This window comes from Protopterus annectens, chromosome 2.part0 (genome assembly GCF_019279795.1).
Source record: "Protopterus annectens isolate FY-2018-M chromosome 2.part0, PAN1.0, whole genome shotgun sequence".
Classification (NCBI taxonomy): domain Eukaryota; kingdom Metazoa; phylum Chordata; order Ceratodontiformes; family Protopteridae; genus Protopterus; species Protopterus annectens.
In genome coordinates, this window is record NC_056728.1 from 538,858,440 (window position 1) to 538,880,769 (window position 22,330).

Sequence of the window (22,330 nt, forward strand, 5' to 3'; positions counted from 1 at the left end):
CTCCCTAAGAAAATATTGATCTTTTCATTTACTTTAAATAAAAGAAGTAAAAGTGGTATCCCCCCCCCCCACACACACACACACACACACATTCAGAAGCAGTTTATTCTGTTAATCTTACAGAACTGGAAAAAGGTTTGCTTTCCACCTTCATGTAGAACTTTCATAAACCCAAAAATAAATAGTTACATTAAAATAAGGCCAGCATACATAGTCTGGGCCTTTGTAAGTGAGAATTGTTTATGTGCTGACAGCGGTGCTGCACAGATATGTAAGTAAGGTCAGTGAAACGCAGTGCAATGAATACAGAAAAGCGAGCAATTTCTGTAATCACTCCTACTTTTCATAAAAGGGTAAATTGTGTAAATTTTGTCTTTTCATAAGGGCAAATTATTTTGTGGAATCGTAAGTGGTATATGCCATGGTATATCATGACAAGTGAGGCTAAGTGCAGTCACGTTGAAAGCATTGAAGAAAAGCTGCAACAGCTAAAATGTTTTTTTTTTTTCAAAAAAGAAAGTGGTTATAAACTTTTTCATATAGGCATATCCTTTTGTTAATGCACTGATAGTTTAATTAAAGAATAGAAATTGGTGCGGTAGGACAGATTGAAAAAATGGCAGACAAAATAGAGAGGTGAACACAGAAGGGAAACATCAAGAGAGTTTGAACTGGAGGAGATGGGGGAAGATGGATAGTACGTTTTTTCAATTTTTTTTATAAACCAGTAGTGTGGGTAGGAAATAGGTAAGAAGATGAAGGAGAAACTGTAAGGGAAGAAAGAAGAAAGTATGAGGAAGAGCCACCTGTAATCATAGTCTACAGAGCCTCAAACATGTCCACTGCCAGATAGTGTAGCAGTGGAGGACCCTGATGTTGAGGTGGTAGGGCCTGCATTGGTCTAGTCATCAGCACTGACTGGGCATGTCTTCTACATGCTAAAGAGAGGCTTTGATTGCCTGAATTTTCCTTTCTACCATCTCTACCAGTGTGTCCTCAACCAAGCTGCGAACCTCCTTTTCTGTGAGGCTTGCCAGGTTGCCACATGCTAGAGTGCCTACAGGACCAGCATCTTCACTCTGTCCCTGCAAGGATGTCCCTGAAATAACAGAAGGCAACCTGTCCCTAGCCTGGGAGGTACATGCTTGGTCAGGACCTGAGGAATTTGAGCCTGTATAAAGGAACCAACAATGGTAGAGAAGCAAAAAATCAAAAGAAAAAAGAAATGCATATGCAAAATAAGAAAAAAGAAGAACAAAAAAGTTGGGGAGAGACAAGATATAAAAAGCACAATGAATCCACACAATACTGTTTTAATGCAATACCCAGACAACAATCCAAAAAGAAGAAATCTTTAATTATTGCAGTTAATCAATGTAACACATCAGAGTATAAGACATTTATCTTGGTCATGGAAGTCTTTAATTACATTTCTTTTAGCTGCAAAGTTAAGAACGTTGTCTACAGGAGTGCTACTGAAAGATGTCACAGTGGTTTGCATTGTTACCTCCCAGCAAGAGTTTCTTCAGTTTGGTTCTTCCCTGGGGTGGATTCTGAATGTTCCATGCTTGTGTGGGATTGCTCTGGTTTCCTCCTCCCACATTACAAAGACGTGTGTCTGGAGCATTTTGCCCTAGGCCTCCATTGAAAATTGGCCCGTTCCAAGTCAGGCTGTCTTGGTAAATTAATGTTAAAAACATTGCTTTATTACTTTTCCTGCTATCGTGAATTCTGTATAATAATGTGTAGTTTGCACAGGTAAGTAATAAATACCTTTTGGCCACCTGTTATACATTGTGTTTGTTTCTTCTGTTGTTGGCTTTTGTATTGTATCTCTTTCTCAGCTATAAATAAAACGGAGTAGGATAATGCTGTGCATGTGTATTTGAATTTATACCACATATAAACATGTCTGTCTTACATTCCTGGTAAGCATTTTGTATTTCACTCTCTCTTTCCCTTTTTAACTGATGTATGCATACGTGTGTGGATTACTACAATACATTATTTAGTACTCTTGAACTATGGAGGCTAGTAGAGAACTATTAAATGAGTCTTGTTTTTTTTATTTCATAAAATGCATGTAACTCTCTGTGGGATAGCTGAATTGCAATGGCTGAAATGCATCGATTCAAGGAAGTGTGCAGAAAATGCATGTAACTCTGAGAAATAGCTGAATTGCAAAGGCTGAAATGTATCAATTCAAGGAAGTGTGCAGAAAATGAATGTAACTGTGTGGAATAGCTGAATTGCAAAGGCTGAAATGTATCAATTCAAGGAAGTGTGCAGAAAAATGAATGTAACTGCGTGGAATAGCTGAATTGCAAAGGCTGAAATGTATCAATTCAAGGAAGCATGCAGAAAATGCATGTAACTCTGTGTGGAATAGCTGAATTGCAATGAATGGAATGTATCAATTCAAGGAAGTGTACATTTCCTTTTCTGCAAAACTGTGTCTGATGCATAATAAGTAACAGTGAAGTAAAACGTTATCTGAAAACTTCTGTGCTGCCCATTCTTTTAACAAAGTACTGCAACAGCTGTATGTGTCATGCAGTGAGGTGGGACATATGATATTTTTCCACCTTTTGTTAATAAAGGTGATGGAGAAAGAAATGTCAGCAGTAATGTGAAACAGCACCTTTAGGACTTTGGGATATGCATCACCTTCTAGGGTGTGTGTCATACAGGTGGGTAGGGATTACATTTTTCATTGCTTTCAAACTCAGATGACTCCATTTTGAATTTGACAAGTTTATTCTTATTTTGGCTAGTTTAGGGCAAGCACCATGTTTCTGTGAACAGATTGTCATTGCTGTGGAGTACTTCAGAGTTTGTAAATGTCTGCAGCACGTCCAGGTCTCCTTCAGATATGTTCATGTACTGTGGGACATGTGTTCACAATTGACGAAAACCCAAAATATTCTAATGTACTTTCAAACATGTTTGCATAATAGAACAGCTCATAGACATGCATATAAAATGGTCTCATTTGCATAATTCATGTGTCAATTGGCCTAAATTTATAACACATATTGATTCAGTATTAGCCAAGATACATGGCAAATGTGCTAGGATACCACAGACATCAAAAAGTAAGAACAATTTTATAAATTAATTATTACTTAGTAAGAGGTAACTTAACAGTTACTGTCATCATACCTCTCAACCTCTTAGAGCAAGAAATCTGGACAAAGTCATAAATAATGGGCGAATAAAGGACCAAAAATAGGGACAATTTTTACATAGTACTCTTATAAACTTAGAAAGTTGATAGAATAACAGGTTTTGCATTAGCATAGATTTTTTAAAGGATATGGAATCTAAACCTCAAATGTCTGTCATTATTTTCTGACTTCAGTCCTCAGTAATTTGCCATTGATTTGTCAGAAAACCACAATTTTTGGAGAAACAGATAAAAAAAATATGAGACAAAAATCTGGACATTCTGAGAAAATCAGGACAGTTGCACACATGGAAAAAAAGATTATTGCAGTTGCGAAATTCTATTGTGTAAAGGACATAAATACACTTGTTTGATAAATGTGATGTTTTGCTACTGTCATTGAGGGAAGAATACATGACAATGGCAGAGAGTAGAGCAGTGTGATTTTTTTCACAGCAAGAGGTTCTCCCATTCGATTCTCGGCTGGGCTTGGGAGTGCCTTCTGTGCGGAGTCTGCATGTCCTCACCGCGGTTGGGTAGCGTTCGAAAGACATGCGTGTGTAAATGGGCATGCCTTCATTGAAGGTTGGGCATCAAGCTGGCACCTCGGCAGTTCGTAAACAAATCTACTGCCAATCATTAGCTGACTGAAGTTCCGCTGTGGCGACCCCTTACTGGGAAAAGCCGAAAGACAAACAACAACAATCAGTATTGAATAAACTGCATTTGTACAGTTTACATAACATTTCAGTTTGCTTATTTATTTACTGCTGTTGGTGGCAGGAATAGCAGACCAGAGGTTTATCTCTGATGTTATCCAGATAGCTGTGTGACAAGTGTCTTGAATGTCACCTTTATTTTTTTTCTCTCTTTTTTTTTTTCTATATAGTACTGCTGGAGAATAAGGATCCAAGCATAGACCTGATAACTTTAGTCATGAGGAAAATCATGTACTCATGGTAGCACTTAGGGCATATGTGAAACTTCTATATAGTAAAAGTTGGGCCCAGACAACCTGAGAGGAGCAAAACATGGAGCCAAGTAGTTGTTGAAATCAGTGCAGTTGGAAGCAGAAATAGATCTCTGTCACAGTGCAAGAAAAGAGCAAATGATATGGTAGGACGTGTTAGAAGCAAGGTTAGACAGAATACAGTTCCCAGCACCACAAAGGGGGGGGGGCTACAATTCTTACTAAGTTAACATCAGATGATGAATACCTTCTATCTGTGGAGAAAACTATGATACAGAAGATGGTACAAGTGAAATAATTAGAGGTGACGTGGATACTGTTCCATCAAACCAAAGTCTGTAGCAGCATCTGTATTCAGCAGCTCCTGAAGGTTGGTTTTAAAATATACACCTTTTATAGTCAAAAGTGAATAGTAACAAACAGTGCTGTAATTAAACGTCACAATTAATTTTTATTAGGTTAGTTTTCTACTTCAGCAGCTAATGAAAATAAAGGCCGACTGCATGCTAAATGTCCCACTCACCCCTTTCTAAGCATGCTATACTGTATACTGTTGCAAGCTTCTATTGCTTACTCTAATTGAATTAATATAAATAGTAGCATTGCATAGATCACTTTTTATGGTGAATGTATGAAATTAGTGTACGTACTTTTACATATTTACACAGTGGAAGACTGGTTTGTAAACAGAATTTACAATCACACTCCAAGTACTTGTACGAACACACTAAGAATTCAAGAATTTTAATTATAACTATATATTTTTAATAGACATGAGTGCTAGTTTAACATGGCACATATGGAGTGTTGATCGTTGTTTTTACAAGTGTTTTTATATGGTATGTATGGTTGAATATTAATAACAAGAATGATCTGTTGTTGATACCCGTACGCGTATATTTTTAAAGAGAGGTATTTCATGACTTAGTTTTCCTGCCCTTAAGGATGGGAGAGGTGGACATAATTATATGTTTGTTTAGTGCTTTGTGACCACCAGTGAGACTGGATTCAAGTTTTACTTTGTGGATAGCACTTTAAAAGTTAAGAACTAATTAACTAGTGACCTCTCTGATTGGTTTAAGCATTTGAATACCTGAACGGAAACTTTTAAAACAATGTGAAATGATGCTTGATTTTTTTCTGATGAAGTTTTCCTATTTAGGAAGACGAAAACATTGTTTTGTTTTATATAACTAAACTGTCGTTAAAATAAATTAGTTCTTGCCCAGTACGCTAACATACAGTGCGTTATTTTAGTACTGTTAGTTTCCTGCTTGGTGATCGTGGTTCCGTGTTGTAGCTTCAACAGTTGTGGTTCTTCGTGTTTCACTGGTTCTGTCAGTAAGCCAGTTGGAATCGAGTGATGTAGGGATTAATGCCCAGCTTAATAAGTTTATCTATGATTCCAGAGTGGGGGATGGTGTCAAAAGCCTTGGCAAGGTCCAGATAGGCTGTGTGGACTGCCTTACCCTCGTCCACTGCTCTGGAGACTGATTTGAAGAAGTCAACCAGGTTGAGGAGACAAGATCGGCCCTTTACGATACCAAACTGGGTGGGGTCCAGTGTTTGAAGGTTGCCAATGTCTTTGTTTATAAGTTACATGATAATGCGTTCCATGGCTTTGCAGATTAGGCTCGTCAGACTGATGGGATGCTAGTTCCCAGGATCCAAGATGGATCCCCCCTTGTCGAGTGGGATAACTGTAGCTGTGCACCACTCACTGGGCGCAAAGCCTAAGGTGAGGCTATGATTAAACATGACACTTGGATGAGGTGGCAGATCATTTTGTAGTTCATGTAGTACACAGCCCGGGATGTTCATAGATAGGTAGGTACTAGGCTATTGGCCCTAGGGCCTATACAAGCCCAGCCAAAAAGGTACCCTGGCTTTTGCCACCCAAGAAAATTACTTTCCTGTGCCACTGTTGAGCAGAGCCACAGAAGTGATCCCCGGGGTGAATTCCCTATTTCCCATCCAATCATCAAGATTTTTCTTGAAGAGTGCTAATGAGGAGATTTGTTTGATCTAGCTAGGTAGTTTATTCCAGAGTATGGGAAGTCCCTGGGACAGGAATCTATCCCTCCGGCATGTTCTGTTTATTGTGGTGACAAGGTTTAGGTCCCTAGAGCGTATAGCTCGGAGGGATTGGAATTTCTTTAAGTGGAGCATGTCCAATAGCTCTGAGTTTGATATAGCTTTGTATGTTAAGCAGAGATCACCTCTGACTAGGCGATATGCGATGGAGTAAAGCTGGAGTTTTTAGAGATGGTCTGTGTAGGGCATCTGTTTGAGGCTGGTAATCCTCTTTGTGAGGTATTTCTGTGGCCTTTCCAGTTGTTGTAGATCTCTTGTGAGGTACATACCAAAAGGGGCATTGTACTCTATAATGGGTCTAATGAGTGATGAGTAGAGGCGAACAATGACCTCTTTTTTTCTGGATGAGAAACCTTTTGTGATGAGGTGTGCCACGTAGAAGGATTTCCTGACTACTGTAGTGATGTAATTATCAAAGGAGAGACTACTTTCCACCTGTGTCCCAAGGTCTCTTATCACACTTTCGGTGTTAAGTATACTACCGCCTATGTTGTAGTTCATGGGTACAGAGTTTTTACCAAAGGGGATGACAATGCACTTTTTGGCATTGAGCTTGAGGGCATGGCTTTGACACCAGCCATCTGCTTCAGTGAGGCCCTTTTGTAGGATGTCCACATCGTTAGGAGTTTCGATTATGGCTCCTAGTTTGCAGTCATCTGTGAACTTCATTAGCCAAAGACCTTCTCTTTTAGCCTCTACTTCAGAGAAGTAGATAACAAACAGGAGAGGACCCAGGACTGAACCCTGCGGTACTCCACTTGTCACTGGTCTAAAGTCAGATTTGGAGTCTGCTACTTTCACAGTGTGGGTTCTGTCAGTGAGCCAGTTGGCAACCTATCTTGTCACATAGGGATTTATACCTAGTTTAGTGAGTTTATCTATAATTCCAGACTGTGGGATGGTGTTGAAAGCCTTAGCAAGATCTAGATAGGCTGTGTGAACCACCTTACCCTTGTCTACGGCTTTGGTGACTGCTTCAAAGAAGTCTGTCAGGTTTAGGAGACATGATCTGTCTTTTACAAACCCGAACTGGGTGGGGTCCAGAGTTTGGAGATTACCAATGTCTTTGTTTATAAGTTCCATGATGATACGTTTCATGGCCTTGCAGACCAGGCTCATCAGGCTAATGGGGCGGTAGTTCCCAGGGTCCATGGTGGCTCCCCCCTTGTGGAGTGGGATAACCGTCGCTGTGCGCCATTCAGCAGACACAAAGTTGAGGTGAGGCTATGATTGAACATGGTACTTAGGTGGGGTGCCAGTTAATTCTGTAGTTCATGTAGAACGCAGCCTGGGATGTTGTCTGGTCCCATGGATGCTGTGTTCTTGGCTTTGGAGAGTGTGTTCTTTACCTGTGCAGCCGTGATTACAGGAACTTTGCATTCTTCCGGTATAGAGATGGGCTCTTTAGGGGGTGAGAGGGGGGTAAAGTTAGCACTGAACCTATCTGCCAGGATGTTGGCAATATCAGTTGGGTCTATATATTTAGTGCCATTGTGCTGTAACTCAGAGGAGATCTGAGTGTTGCCATTGAGATTCTTGACATAGCTATAGAATACTTTGTGGTTGCCTTTAGAATCAGTGGTGATTTTATTTTCATAACTAGCTTTGGAGGATTTTATCAAGGATCGCAGATTCTTACTGAGGCTAACCAGGTAGCTCCTCCACTCATGGGATTTTACTCTCTTTTGCAACAGTTTCTTCCTTCTGTTGTACAGTTTGTTTATGGCAGGGGACCACCAGATTGGCTTCCTTTTTTTGGAGGATAGCATCTTGGTTCTGTTTGGGATAACATGATCCATTTACTCGTGTAAGTGCTTATAAAGTACAATTGTGTAGGATTCAGTAGTCGTAACTGTATTGTCCATCTGCATGGGTGTCATGAAGTTCACCACTTCTGTCTTAAGAAGCATGAAGTTGGCTGTGGAGAAATTTTTTTCCCGTGGTTTCCTTAATGGGGGGTGGGGGCAGGATGTGGATATCTAGGGTAATTAGCTTATGCTCGGATCGGACCATTGAGGCATTTACTTCAGGTATGGAACACTGGTCACTCATGTTGGTAATGACTAGATCTAGGATATTGTTGCCCCTGGTGGGGGGTGTGGATAAGTTGATCCAGGGCATTGGAGTTTATGAATTCCAGAAAGCGTTGAGCGAAGGAGTTGGTACATGAGTAGTTTTCCCAGTTAATGGTGGGGTAGTTAAAATCGCCCATTATTAGGGTGTTTGGTTGAACCCTAATATTTTCCAGTACATCAAGAAAAGAGGAGTGGGAATCCTGGGGCATGGTGGGGGATCTGTAGCAAGCTACAGTTTGAATTGCAGTTTTGCCCAGAGTTAGTTGCACCTGGATAACCTCGGCTGCATTATGCTGAGCAACTAGCTTGGAGGTGTGGATATCCTTAAGGAATATGAACACACCTCTGCCTTTGGTGTTCTGGTCCAGGTGGTATGAGTTATAGCCTGGTAGTGCAGGGGTGGTCTTTGGAGCCTTGAACCAGGTCTCAGTCACTGCACAGATATTGATGTTCTCCATTTTAAGGAGTGCCTCCAGTGAGTGCATTTTGAGATTTAGACTTCTAGCATTGAGTAGCATCACCCTCAGTTTTTGCTTGCCTGTTCCTGTTACAGTGGTGAATTTGTCATTTGAACCTTGCCTAAAAAAGGCACTATAAGGGCGGCAATAACCTTAGCCAGTATCCAGAATCCCAGGGGTGACAAGTGCAGGCCATCTCTGGCAAAGCATCGTGGTCTGTTGACCATATCATCCCAGGCAGACAGATACTGGATCCCTTTAGAATAATACCAGAAGCTTAGCCAATTGTTGAAGTCAATCATTTTGTCCTTGTACTGTTGTATCATTCTGGGTGTTGGCAGAATGCTACTCAGGGCTAGGGTCATACCTGCCTGAGCTACAAGATCAGAGGGCTCTTCCATGTCTCTTTTCATGTAGTCCAGGGAGGTACATCTCAGCTCATTCACACCAACATGGACAATGACAGAGTCATATTTGTACTTGTTGTGGAGTGACCTGAGTGCGTGGGTTACGTGGTGGATCCTGGCACCCGATGGGCAGCTGACAGTAAGCTTCTCCTTGTTTAGCCTGGTGAGTGGGACATCAGTGTGCCTGACTATAGAGTCACCTATGACTAGTGTGTTGGGTACGTTGTTTTGCCTTATTGGCTGTGGTTGAGTGGCGCACTGAGTCTGCGGGCTATGTGTCATTTGGGGTGTGTTGGGGGGGGGGTGGAGGTTGCCTGCATTTTCTTTGGAGGTCTCTGTTGCTTGAGCATATTATTATTGAGAGCCTCTGCAAATGTTTTTGTGTTTCTATGTGTGGATTTTGGTGGTGTAGATTTAGTGAGACTATGTGATGATTGTGGTGTGGTGCAAGCGTTTACCTTCTCCTCTTGACTGTCAAGTTCAGTCTTGGTTGGAGAGAGCTTTACCTCCAGTTTGGCTAGATAAGTGCATCTCTCACAGGTTGTAGTGTTGGGTGGTAGGAGGAGAGGGTTGTCTGTGTACATGAGTCAATTTCTACATTGCCCCAAGATGCCCAGATTCATCAGATAGACAGGAGAGAACACTGGGAGCTGACCCTTGGACATGCCTGAATAAAAAAATATTTTCCTCTAGATAAGTGAGGAAAGTGAGTACAAGAGCTGTTTTTCTCTAAGCAAGTGAGGAAAGTAAGTATCAAATCTATTTTCCTCTAGGTAATGAGGAAGGCTGAGTGCTGTACTAATTAGTAGGTTATTTAGTGCTTACAACAAGTTCTGAACAAGTGTTGATCACGAATAAGCAAATTCAAGTGCTAAAACTAAGAATCTGTATCTGGACTAAACTAGTTACGGGAAAGGGGGGAAACAAGTGCAAATGCGGGCTTTTAAATCAGAAAGTTGAGAGAGATGAAAAAACTGCCCAAACGGCCAATAACTACAATTTCTGGGCCAGAACCACTCTTTATGTGGTAGATAGGTTACCTAGTGCTTATCACTCCCACTGATAAGCTAGAAGGCTTCGCTCCAACACAGAAAGCTTGGGGGGCTCAGAAGCTTACATACAGTCCTGGATATATCAAATCTGAATCTGGACTACACTAATTATAGGAAAGGTAGGAAACAGGCTTAGATTTTTTTTTTATATATACAGAAAAGTAGCTAAAACAGCAGTAAAAACAATTCAAATGCAGTGCAAGCTAGCACACTTGAGTATGTAGCAATGTTAAACCAAACAGTTTAAAATAATGCAATTAAATTAAAAATGACTAAAAACAAGTGCAGAAGGAGTCTATTAGGTAGAATGAGGTAAAGAGATGGGACTGGGGGGAGTGTCCCAGATCAAATCTACAACTGCAAAAGCCTCCGAATTTAAACAACAAGACAGGAATAGGGAGTGTGGGTAGGAGAAAACCAACACCTTTGGCAGAGGTCTGAAAAACTATACAGTGAAGCAAAAATAACAGTGCACAACTCTGAAGTCAGCCAGCAATGATATAAAATTAGTCAAGCAACAATTAACAGTACACAACTGTGAAGTGCCAGAAAAATACACTTAGCTCTGTATATCTCCAGATAGTTTGAAGAGCACTCTGTCAGGACTCAGGAAGGCTTCAGCAATGATATGCAGGCTGTTACCAAGAGGGTCTAATTTTATGCAAGTAATCCTTGAGATAATCAGATAACACACAGGATGTAAAACCAGTTATACCAACTTAAGACACAGAGAAATAGGGGGAGGTGGTCATCTGGTCCCATGGATGCTGTATTCTTAGCTTTGGAGAGTGTTTTTTTTACCTGTGTGGCCGTAAGTATCAGAATGTGGCAGTCCTTTGGTATTGAGATGTACGCTTTAGGGGGTGAGGGGGGGGGGCTAAAGATGGCACTGAATCGATCTTCCAGGATATTGGCAATATCCTTGGGATGAGTATATTTAATGCAATTCTCTTGTAGCCCAGAGCAGATCTGAGCATTCCCATTTAGACTCTTGACGTAACTATAGAATGTCTTGTGGTTGTCCTTGGAATCTTTGGCAATTTTATTTTTGTAACTAGCTTTGGAGGATTTTATGAGGGATCTCAGCTTCTTACTGAGGCTGGTAAGGGAGTTTTTTGCATCCTGGGATTTTCCTCTTTTCTGCAACAGTTTCTTCCTTCTGTTGTATAGTTTGTTTATGGCAAGGGGACCACCAGATTGGGTTCCTGTTTTTGGAGTAGACTGTCTTGGTTCTGTTTGGAATGGCATGATTCATGCATGAGTGGATGTGCTCGTACAGTGCCTTAGTGTAGGATTCAGCGGTTGAACTACCAGTTCCTGTCTGCATGGGTGTCATGAAGTTTGTCACTTCTGACTTGAGTAGCATGAAGCTGGCTTTGGAGAAGTTTTATACGTAGGTTTCCCTACTGGGGGGTGGGGGTAGGATATGGACATCAAGGATGATTAGCTTATGGTCAGATCTGACCAAAGAGGGGGTGACCACTGGTGTGGAGCATCGATCTCCCATGTTGGTAATGACCAGGTCTAGTATATTTGAGCCCCTGGTAGGACTATGGATTAGTTCGTCAAGGGCGTTGGAATTTATGAATTCCAAGAACCATTGGGCAAAAGTGTTGGTACCTGAGTAGTTTTCCCAATTAATGGCATGGTAGTTGAAATCACTCAGTATTAGGGTGCTTGGTTGTATCTTAATATTATCTAGTATATTTAGAAAGGTGTAGTGAGAATCTTGGGCATGGTGTGGGATCTGTAGCAAGCTACAATTTGGATTGCAGTCTTACCTAGTGTTAGTTGCACCTGTAGAATTTCAGATGCAATGTGTTGGGCAGCTGGTCTGGAGATGTAAATATCCTTGGTGAATATGGACACTCCTCCACCTTTAGTGCTTCGGTCCTGGTTTGGTGGCTGAAAATTGTGGTAAGAGTTGTAGCCTGGTATTGCAGGGGTGCTCTCTGGAGCCTTGAACCAGGTCTCAGTTACTGCACAGATATCGATGTTCTCCATTTTTAGGAGTGCCTCGAGAGAGTGCATTTTGAGGTTTAGACTTCTAGCATTGAGCAGCATTACCTTCAGATTTTGCATGCTTACATCTGTTACGGTGGAGGTTTTGTCCTTTGAGCCTTGCCTAAAAAAGGCACTATAGGGGTGGCAAGAGCCTTAGCCAGTAACCTGAATCCCAGGGGCAACAGATGCAGACCATCTCTGGCAAAGCATCGTGGTATGTTGATCGTGTCATCCCAGGCAGACAGATATTGGATCCCTTTTTAATGACACCAGAAATTTAGCCAATTGTTGAAGTCAATTAATTTTGTCCTTATACTGTGGTATTATTCTGGGTGAAGGCAGGATACTGCTCAGGGCTAGGGTCATACCTGCCTGGGCCACATGATCCAAGAGCTCTTCCATGTCTCTTTTCATGTAGTCCAGGGAGGTACATCTCAAGTCATTCACTCCAACATGGACAATGACAGAGTCGTATTTGTACTTGTTGTGGAGTGACTTGAGTGCATGCGTTATGTGGCGGATCCTGGCATCTGACAGGCAGCTGACAGTAGGTGAGTGGGACGTCAGTGTGCCTGCCTATAGAGTCACCTTTGACTAAAGTGTTGGGTACGTTGTCTTGCCTTAGGGGCTGTTGTCTGGTGGCACACTAGTGTTTTGAGCAATATGTCACTTTGGTTGTGACTGGTGTTTGCGTTTCAGCTTCGGAGGTCCTTGTTGCTTGGGCAGGTTAATGTTAAGGCCGTCCACATAAGTGGGTTTAGTGTTACTATGTGTGGATGTTGGTGACATGAATTTTGAAGGGCTATGTGTTGCTTGATGTGTAGTGCAGGTGTTAACCTTCTCCTCTTGACTGTCTAGCACAATCTTGGCTGGAGAGAGGTTTGCTTCCAGTTTGGCTATGTAAGTGCATCTCTTACAGGCTGTAGTGTTGAGTGGTAGGAGGAGAGGGTTTGTCTGTGTACATGAGACAATTGCTGCATTGACCCAGTATGCTCCGATTCTTCATGTGGACAGGAGAAATCACCGGAAGCTGACTCTTGAACATGCCTGGTTCGGTGTTTCTTTTGTAAAGTACAAGAGCTGTTTTCCCTTACCTTGGCAAGGTACTTTGCAATTATAGGCTGTTTAGTGCCTACGATTAATTTATCCTTATTAACAAGGAGAATTGAGTGCTTGTATCAGTTTAAGGCTTCCTAGTGCTTTACAGCAGGTTTTAGAGCAAGTGCTAGTCACAGGGATTCAGATTTTAGTGCTACTACTGATAAAGCAGCTAGTTCTAAGGGAAATGCTAGACTAATAAGCTAATAAAAGTGCAGGAGAGCAGAGAACTAGCAGATCTAAGGGAAAAAATGAAGAGCACCGCTTTGAAGCTTACAAAAGTTCCTGGATACTGCAAATCCGTATCTGGTCTACACTAGTTCAAGGAGAGGTAGGAAACAGTTTTTTTTTTTTAGTAGAAAGTGAAGAGGCAGAAGATAATGAGATAACTCAATATGCAGAAGCTAAAGGGGTGGGCCTTTGCTAAGTTCTCATTATTAACAGTAGAATGAGCTGATGTAATGTAACGGGGGGGGCGGGACAGTGTCCAATATCAACTATATACCAGAGGTGGGCAACTCAAAGCCACTAAGACATAAGACCACCACAAGAACAGGGTAGGTGGGTGGGAAAACCAGTTGTACAGATTAGTTGCACAAATTACAGAGATATTAAATCAAACGTGCAGATGAAAAATGAGAATAAACACATCTTTTCTGAATATCACAACAGGCAGTAAGTCAGTCTCTCAGCACAGCTTGAGTAACAGGAATATCTGATTTAAGGCACAGAAGGCAGAAACAGACCTATTATCCAGACAATACAGTTGTAGAAATGCCCTGCCCAGGCGAAACCAGTTCTGTTCACTTTCTCTCACTAAGTAAGCAGATAGGCCTCTAGACAAAGGATTTCACTTCAAACTGAGGTCAACACTAACAGACATTAGCTCTATCTCACAACAAAAGGACAGTAAAAAGCAGTTGTACAGATTACAGAGATATTAAATCAAATGTGTAGACGAAAAATGAGAATAAACACATCTTTTCTGAATATCACAGCAGGCAGTAAGTCAGTCTCTCAGCAAAGCTTGAGTAACAGGTATATCTGATTTGAGGCACAGAAGCCAGAAACAGACCTATTATCCAGTTGCAGAAATGTCCTGCCCAGACAAAACCAGTTTTGTTCACTTTCTCTCGCTAAGTAAGCAGATAGGCCTCTAGACAAAGGATTTCACTACAAACTGAGGTCAACACCAACAGATATTAACTCTAGCTATTCATATCTCATGGATGGCATAGTGTCGCAGTGTTTAGCATTGCCACTTCATAGCAAGAGGATCTTTAGTTCAGTTCACGGCATACCATTCCTTTGTTTGCATGGCTTTTTTCCAGGTATTCTTGTTTCCTTGCACATTCCAAAGCATATTGTAGGCAGATTGTTGACTTCTAAATTGCCCCTAGGTGTGTGTGTGTGTGTGTGTGTGTGTGTGAGTGATATGGAAGACAAGCCTGGTGAATTACTTCTATGCCCCCTTTGCCTAATAGACTCTGTGGATGACGGCAACTGTTCACATGATTTCTGTGGGCATCAGTTATAACCTGTAAGCATGGTTAGATGATTAAATTCTCACGCAATTCTTAAGCTGTACAAGGACTATATGAACATCTGTAAAAACTTACCTCAGACTGGTTATAACTTCCATTCATTGAGAAAGCATTTTTATCACTTTTTGTTGCTCAGCATTGTCATATTAAGTGTTCCTATAAACAGTTTGCTGGAAAGCTTTGTCACAGCAAATTTAAATCTGTTTGGCAATACATACTTTAATGTCCCTACTTCTAGATACCACTTTGAGAAAAACATAAATCCACATTCTGGGAACTAGACTTGTTTGTGACTCCATAAACTAAATGACTGACTTCAGAATACCATATAGTCACTCCTGGAAATGCCATATCAAATATTCAGTCTGGGAGTGATGCCCACTGTTTTAGTCAATAAATGTGCATGCACAATTAGAGCTTGTATTGTACATTTTGATAAATTTCAATTACTACTTGTTCAGTCTTTTGGAAATATTCCTGTACCCAAGACACTAAATGGCTCCTTGACATCTTATGGTATCTCTACTGCCAAATAATACCCTAGATGTTTTTATTTCGGTATCTGTCACTTTCTTTGCACTATGTTCTTGAGTAAAATTGATAAAACTTTCAGTCATTTATTCTGCATCACAGTGAAATAATGTGACCATTGAATGATTTTATTATAATTACTCTACTAGTGCTGTCTCATGGTTCTGCCGCTCTAAGCAAATTTGAAAAGAGGAGAGTTATATGGTCAGAGCACATGAAACAAATTACATTTTCCAGCAAAAAAAGTGGATGACTTAAATGCACAGGCAGTGTAGCAATAGAAACATGCCTTTTCATTTACTCACTTTTATTTAATACTTATTTTTTTTTTTCAAAAAGTAGTTTTTCAGTCATGCTAGGTAGTGCTGCTCAGGAACCCCTCCTAATATAAGTAACCTGCTGTCTCTCGAAGTAGAGAAAGAATTTCTGGTGAGTACATGTCCAATTACCTGCTAAACTCTGAACTTTAAAACGATTCCAGAAAGCAGAAGATGACTGCATTTTTTATCAATACTCTGGAGTAAGTGGCAGAATGAAAGTGTATCTAATAGTGAGTATCTGCTGGATATGTCAGGAGCATCAGGCATCCAAATGATTACACGTCCTCATGTGACACTCACCGCTCTGTCACTCGGTGGTGGCCATCAGGACAAATGTCACTTGTTCCCCAGTAGTATTTCATTTAAAATGCTTCCTACAGTTCTATCTCTGTTCAGTTTAATCCTGTCAGAGCAGACATCGATGATCTTTTGATAACAACTTTAATGACAGCAAAGGGGAATATTTAAGAAGGAGATTTGCATTTTATAGATTGCACAGGAAAAAAACTTTGTTTTCTCAGTTTGTGTGTGTGTGTGTGTGTGTGTGTGTGTGTGTGTGTGTGTGTGTGTGTGTGTGTGTGTGTGTGGTAGTTCTAAATATTATATTGCCTTTTATTAATTTATAATAATGAAACATGAAATTGGTTTGAATACTAATTAGATTATATTGAATAAATATTAATTTATTTTATGGTGGCAGAGGTACAGATTAAATACATGTATATCTTGTAAGGGAGCACGATTATTTCATTCAGATTATAATTGACATCCACTCTGTATGGTTCTGGCAAATATGCCTTGCTGGCAGTCACTAAATTAAAAAATAGTTATATATTTTAATGGAATATAAAGCTACATTACTATAATCTAAATTTATTGTTTATAGTCTAAATGTATTTTTTCTTACTCCTATTCTAGGTACTATGATAAGAATATCTGGTCATATTCTATACAATTCATAACAATCATAGCATTCTATTTGCTTTTTAAAACAATTAAAAAGTGTCCCCCTCATTTTGAAGCAATGTCTTTGAGTCTGGACTTATAAAAATAATTCTCTAAATGTGATTGCCTGCCACTTAGATGACAAAATGGGCTTTCAAGGGCTTCCAAACACAGAGATAATGTGCACTTGTATTGGAGATAGCTATATAAAATCACCCAGTTAGTAATTACTTGTCTCAGCAAATGGTAAAGACATTTAGGCTTTCCATAAGGTATACACCTTTTATTTCTTCAAATACACATTTGTGAGAGGAAAATATTTTACAAACTATTGCATACAGACACACCTGGTATTTCACAGTCTTTGAGCTAAGGAACATTTCTTATTATTTTAAAGCAGTTTTTCAACTTAAAAATAGCAATAACAATAATAATAATAATACGCACACACACACACACACACACACACACACACACACACTTGCACATGCACAAATATAAACAAAAAATGATCGATTTTAATAATTGCCTTAGTTTTTTTTTCATTCAAAGGAGATCCGGTTTCTGTCAGCCTGGGATGACATGGTTAGCAAACCTCTCTGCATTGCCAGACATGGTTTGCACCTGACATCACTAGGGTTTTGGCTGCTGGCAAAGGTTCTTACCTCCCCATAATGTCTTTTTAGGTAAGGTCTCAGAAACAAAATTACCAAAGTGAAAATTGGCAACCAATAGCAAAATAAGGGTTATGCTGCTAAAAGCTAGGAGCTTAAACCAAAAACTGCACAACCTGGAAGCACTTCTATCACTGGAAGATGTAGATGTCTGTGCAGTGAAAGAAACCTGATCCAATGCCTGAGAGAGTACTCCAGCCTTGCATGGCTACAATGCCTTTCACACCTTCAGACTGCAAAACAAACATGTGAGAACCAAAGGAGGCAGTGTTTATATCTGTATTAGAGATAATTTCACCTCCCGACTAGTTAGACCTGATAACCCCATGGAGTTAGCCCATGTTCAGATTAATGTGGGTAAGACCCCCTTTTGAGTCATAGGTAGTTATAGAATCCATCCATGGATCATGATGCGCATGAGGCCTATGTGACCAAACTGGAGTCAATCCAAATATTGCCAAACACTCTAGTTGTGGGGGATTTCAATTATCCCACCTTCAACTGGGAAACCTACTGTAGCCCTAACTCATTAGAACAAGAGTTCCTTGACTTTCTTAACTCAAACTCCCTTGAACAAATTGTTCAAACCCAAATAAGAGGAACAAACATACTCACTAAAATGACAAACAGTATAGCAACTGTCAGAACCCTCATTAGTTAAATCTGACCAAATCAGTTGCATTCAAGCAGGCACTCACACCAGAGCTCACAAAAGGTGAAATCAGACTAAAAAACTTCACCAAAGCAAACTATAGCCTCCTCGGAGATGGTATAAATGCATTCCAAGCCCCACCCCCATCTGGAAGTGGTAACTACACCAAAACTTACACTAAGGTCCTGTACAATCACTTGTATAAGTATACAAAGTCGGCTGTTCCAGAGACAATCAAAGCCAGAGCCCCAAGTAAAAATAAGCCGCCTTGGTGGACATCCAGCATCATCAACCTTTACAACAAATGCAAAAAGTTGCTGTCTAAGAAAACTAAGGTGAGGCCCCAACAATGGAAAAGCAGCCTCCTCTGCCTCGACAGGCAAATAAGACAACATAATAAAACCGAACCACATCAGTGGTAGAATCAAACGTTACACTTTATTCACAAGATTTGACTAAGCTTGACAGTTTAGTCAAAACTTGTGAATAAAGTGTAACGCTTGATTCTACCACTAATGTGGTTCGGTTTTATTATTTTTCATTCTTGTTTACAAGTTTACAACATTGTTCGGTTATATAAATAAGACAACATGTCAAATCCTCTGAGGGTAACTTTGAGAAAAACTTAGCAATCACAGCCAAGGATAACCATAAGGCCTTTTACAGCTATGTAGATAGCTTAAAAGGGAGGACCCAAGCATGTGCCAAACTAGTGACTAACAGTATCACACACACTGATCGTACAGAGATAGCAAACCTGTCAGCAGACAGAGGTGAAAATTTCACTCCCTAATCCCCTTCAAACTTATCAGAACCTTATGCCCAACCCTCACAGCCAACCTACGTATCTGAAGAGCAGGACATTAAAGCCTCATATGAGGATAAAAACGCAGCCACTATGGGACCAGACAGCATCTGAGGCTGTCTTGTATACAAACTAAAACATGAACTAGCATAACCATTAAGTACTATATTCAATCACAGCCAAACCACTGGCTTTGTTTCTGTGGAATGGCGAACAGCAACAGTTATTCCCCTCCACAAAAGCAGCTTAGCAACAGACCCAGGGAATTAAAGATCCATAAGTCTGACCAGCCTCATCTGTAAAGCCATGGAATGTATCATAATAGACCTCATAAATAAAGACATAGGTGACCTCCTGGATCCGACCCAATTCGGCTTCATCAAGGGCAGATCCTGCCTGTTAAATCTGGTGGATTTCTTAGAAAATGTGACCAGGGCCATTGACTAGGACAAATGTATGCACACAGCATAAATTGACTTGTCAAAGGCCTTTGATACAATCCCAGATTCAGGCATTACTGATAAACTTAGCAAATTGAATGCAAACCCCTTTTTTGTAAGATGGGTTGCCAACTGGCTCACAGACCAGTCATACACTATCAAAGTGGGTGACTCCACATCAGCCACCAGACCTGTCACCAGTGGGGTGCCAGAAGGGTCAGTGCTGGGCCCCCTATTGTTTTGTATATACTCCTCAGAAGTTCAGGCCAAAACTAAGGATCTGTGGCTGACCAAGTTTGTGGGCAACTGCAAACTGGGTGCAATTATCGAATCTCCAAATTATGTCATTATGCTTCAGAAGGGTCTTACACAGACCAACCACTAGTGTTTTAGTCATGGTCTCATACTTAATGCAAAGAAATGCATCATCATTCCCTTCAGTAAAAACAATGTCCCTTCACACTATCAAATTAACAGCAATACCCAATGTACCTGTGAAGTGGTAAGAGATCTCTGACCACAAGTAGACTGCGACCTTAAATTTGACCATCATGTATCTACTGTAGTAAGAAAGGCTTTCTATGCAGCACACTTGATTAGCAAAGGCATCACCTTTAGAGCAAAGGAGGTAACAACCCTTCTATACTCGTCACTAATCAGGCCTATAATTGAATATAATGCCCATTTTGATTTCTGCATGTGCCATACAAAGCACCTGCAGCAATTGGAAAGACTTTGGAAGTTTCTAACTAAGAAGATCAAGGATCTCAAGCTCGTGCCTTACACAGACTGCCTAAAGTCTCTGTCACTATAAACAGCATCATATAGACTTCTTAGGGGAGGCTTATGCCTGGCTTGCAGAGCATTCTCCTACCCTAACCTAATGAATTTGCTGCACATCTATAAATCAAACAGGACAAGAGCTACCCATTCCAGGGACCTAAATCTGGCCTGTGACTTGAATAGGACATGCTGGATGGACAGATTTGTCTTCCAGCAACAGCTCTGTCTTTGGAATAGGCTTCCAATTCAAGAGAAGCAGAGCATCTATATGATACTGTTCAAAAGGAACCTGATTGAGTGGATTGGGCACCATAAATTCTTACCAGGGATAGCACCCACAGCCATCCTGGACATGGACAGTCATTAATAAATGCAATCCTGGGTATTGACTAGAGTATCTACGGTATTACACTGGGATTAAATGGCTAGGCTTGAACTGACCTCCAGGTTGACAGCCTAGTAACCTATGATCCTATAATCCAATGACTGTGGCAACCAGTGGTTTATCCTGTGGGCTGACTGTTTCAGTGGGGATGCAATCACTGATTCTATCCAAGTGTCCTTTCCTTACTAGGAGGAAGGCTACCTGAGTTACATGTTGGCCACTCTTGTACATGATCTTGTGACTGTTTCGCTTTCTGAACTATATGTTGGCTACTATCAAGCCATTTGCAATACAGAAGCATAGAATTACCTCTCCTTTTTTATTCCTGTTGCCCCAACCATGTGGTCCCAGGGATTCCTCATATCCTGTTCTGTGTGTCCCAATATGTGCATTCAGTTCACTCATTATTAACACAAATTCATGTTCTCTTGCTTTATCTAGTCAGTCCTGCAATTGCCCTCTGCACTCTTTTCCTTACTATCACAACCCTCCCATGGGGCATGGGCTGAGTTTATGAATACTGCCCTATCAATAAGCTGGAGTCTGATTGCCATGAGTCTGTCACAAATTCTGATGACATCCCTCACTGTCTTCTGAAGCTTCTCCCTCATCTCAGTTCCTACACCATTTTTAGCCTGTCCTACTCCTGAGTAGTAGACTCTGGATCTCAAGCCTAGTGTCTTTTCAGCACTGCCCTTCCACTTTCTTTCCTGGATACAGAAGATGCCCAGCCTCCTCCATACCATCATGTCATCCACTTCCAAGCTGCATCATATCAGTGAATCTACACAGAATGTAGCAATTCTTAGTTCATGTTTAGCAAGTTGATTGGTTTTGAGTCCAACTTTTGCTTGACAGAGCTATTCCAGGTAACCCAAACTGGGCAAATGGACACCGGCCATCCAGCTGGTCAATATGTGCAGCTCAAATTTTAACCCACTTTCACCACCAGACACCTCTCAGGAAATGCTCCCAACCATATCTCCTCCAAAAATCATTATAGAACAGGTCCTAAAAGTGCTTTCCAAGGACAGAAACACTGCATTGTTGGGACCTGATAATATCCCCTGTTGCCTTCTTAATAGCATAAAACATGACCTATTGGGTCTACTAGAATCACTATTCAGCCTGAGAATCCAAACAGTCTTTGTGTTGAAATAATGGATGACTGCAACTCGTATATCTCTGCACAATGATTAGCCATCCATGGACCAAGGAAACTATAGACCCATAAGCCCGACTAGCCTCATATGTAAAGCAACAGAAAGAATCATCATGAATATGATAAATAATGACATAAGTAACCTTCAGACATTGGATCCAACTCAGTTTGCATTCATTAAGGGTAGGTCATGCCTAATCAACCTGGTGGACCTTTTTGAGAAATTCATCAATGTAATAGATGAGGGGAAAATGATGCATGCTGCTTGTCTACCTTGACTTGGCCAAGGGATTTAAGACAATACCCCACTTGTGCATTGCAGATAATCTCACAAAATTAAGTATAAACCCCTATGTCACTCTCTGGATAGCCAACTGGCTCACAGATAGGATGCAAGAAGTCAGGATAGGGGTGCCGACCTCTACTTAATGGCAGATCACTAACGGAGTCCCTCAGCACTCAATAGGACATAGTGCAGGGGCTGTTCCTCTTAGGCATCTACTTCTCTGAAGTCACGGATAATATTAAAGGCATCTGGCTGACTTGGATGGCAGATGATTGTATATGAGGTGCAGTCACTGAATCCCACAGTGACCCAAATACCCTCCAAGAAGGCCCAACATATATTCATAACTGGTACCAGAATCTCAGTCTAAAACTCAATGCCAAGAAGTATATCATAGTTTCAATCATAAAGACAGCCACCCCTGCAATTTACCATATTGATCATATACCCCCAAGTGTAGATCAAGTGGTCGGACATTT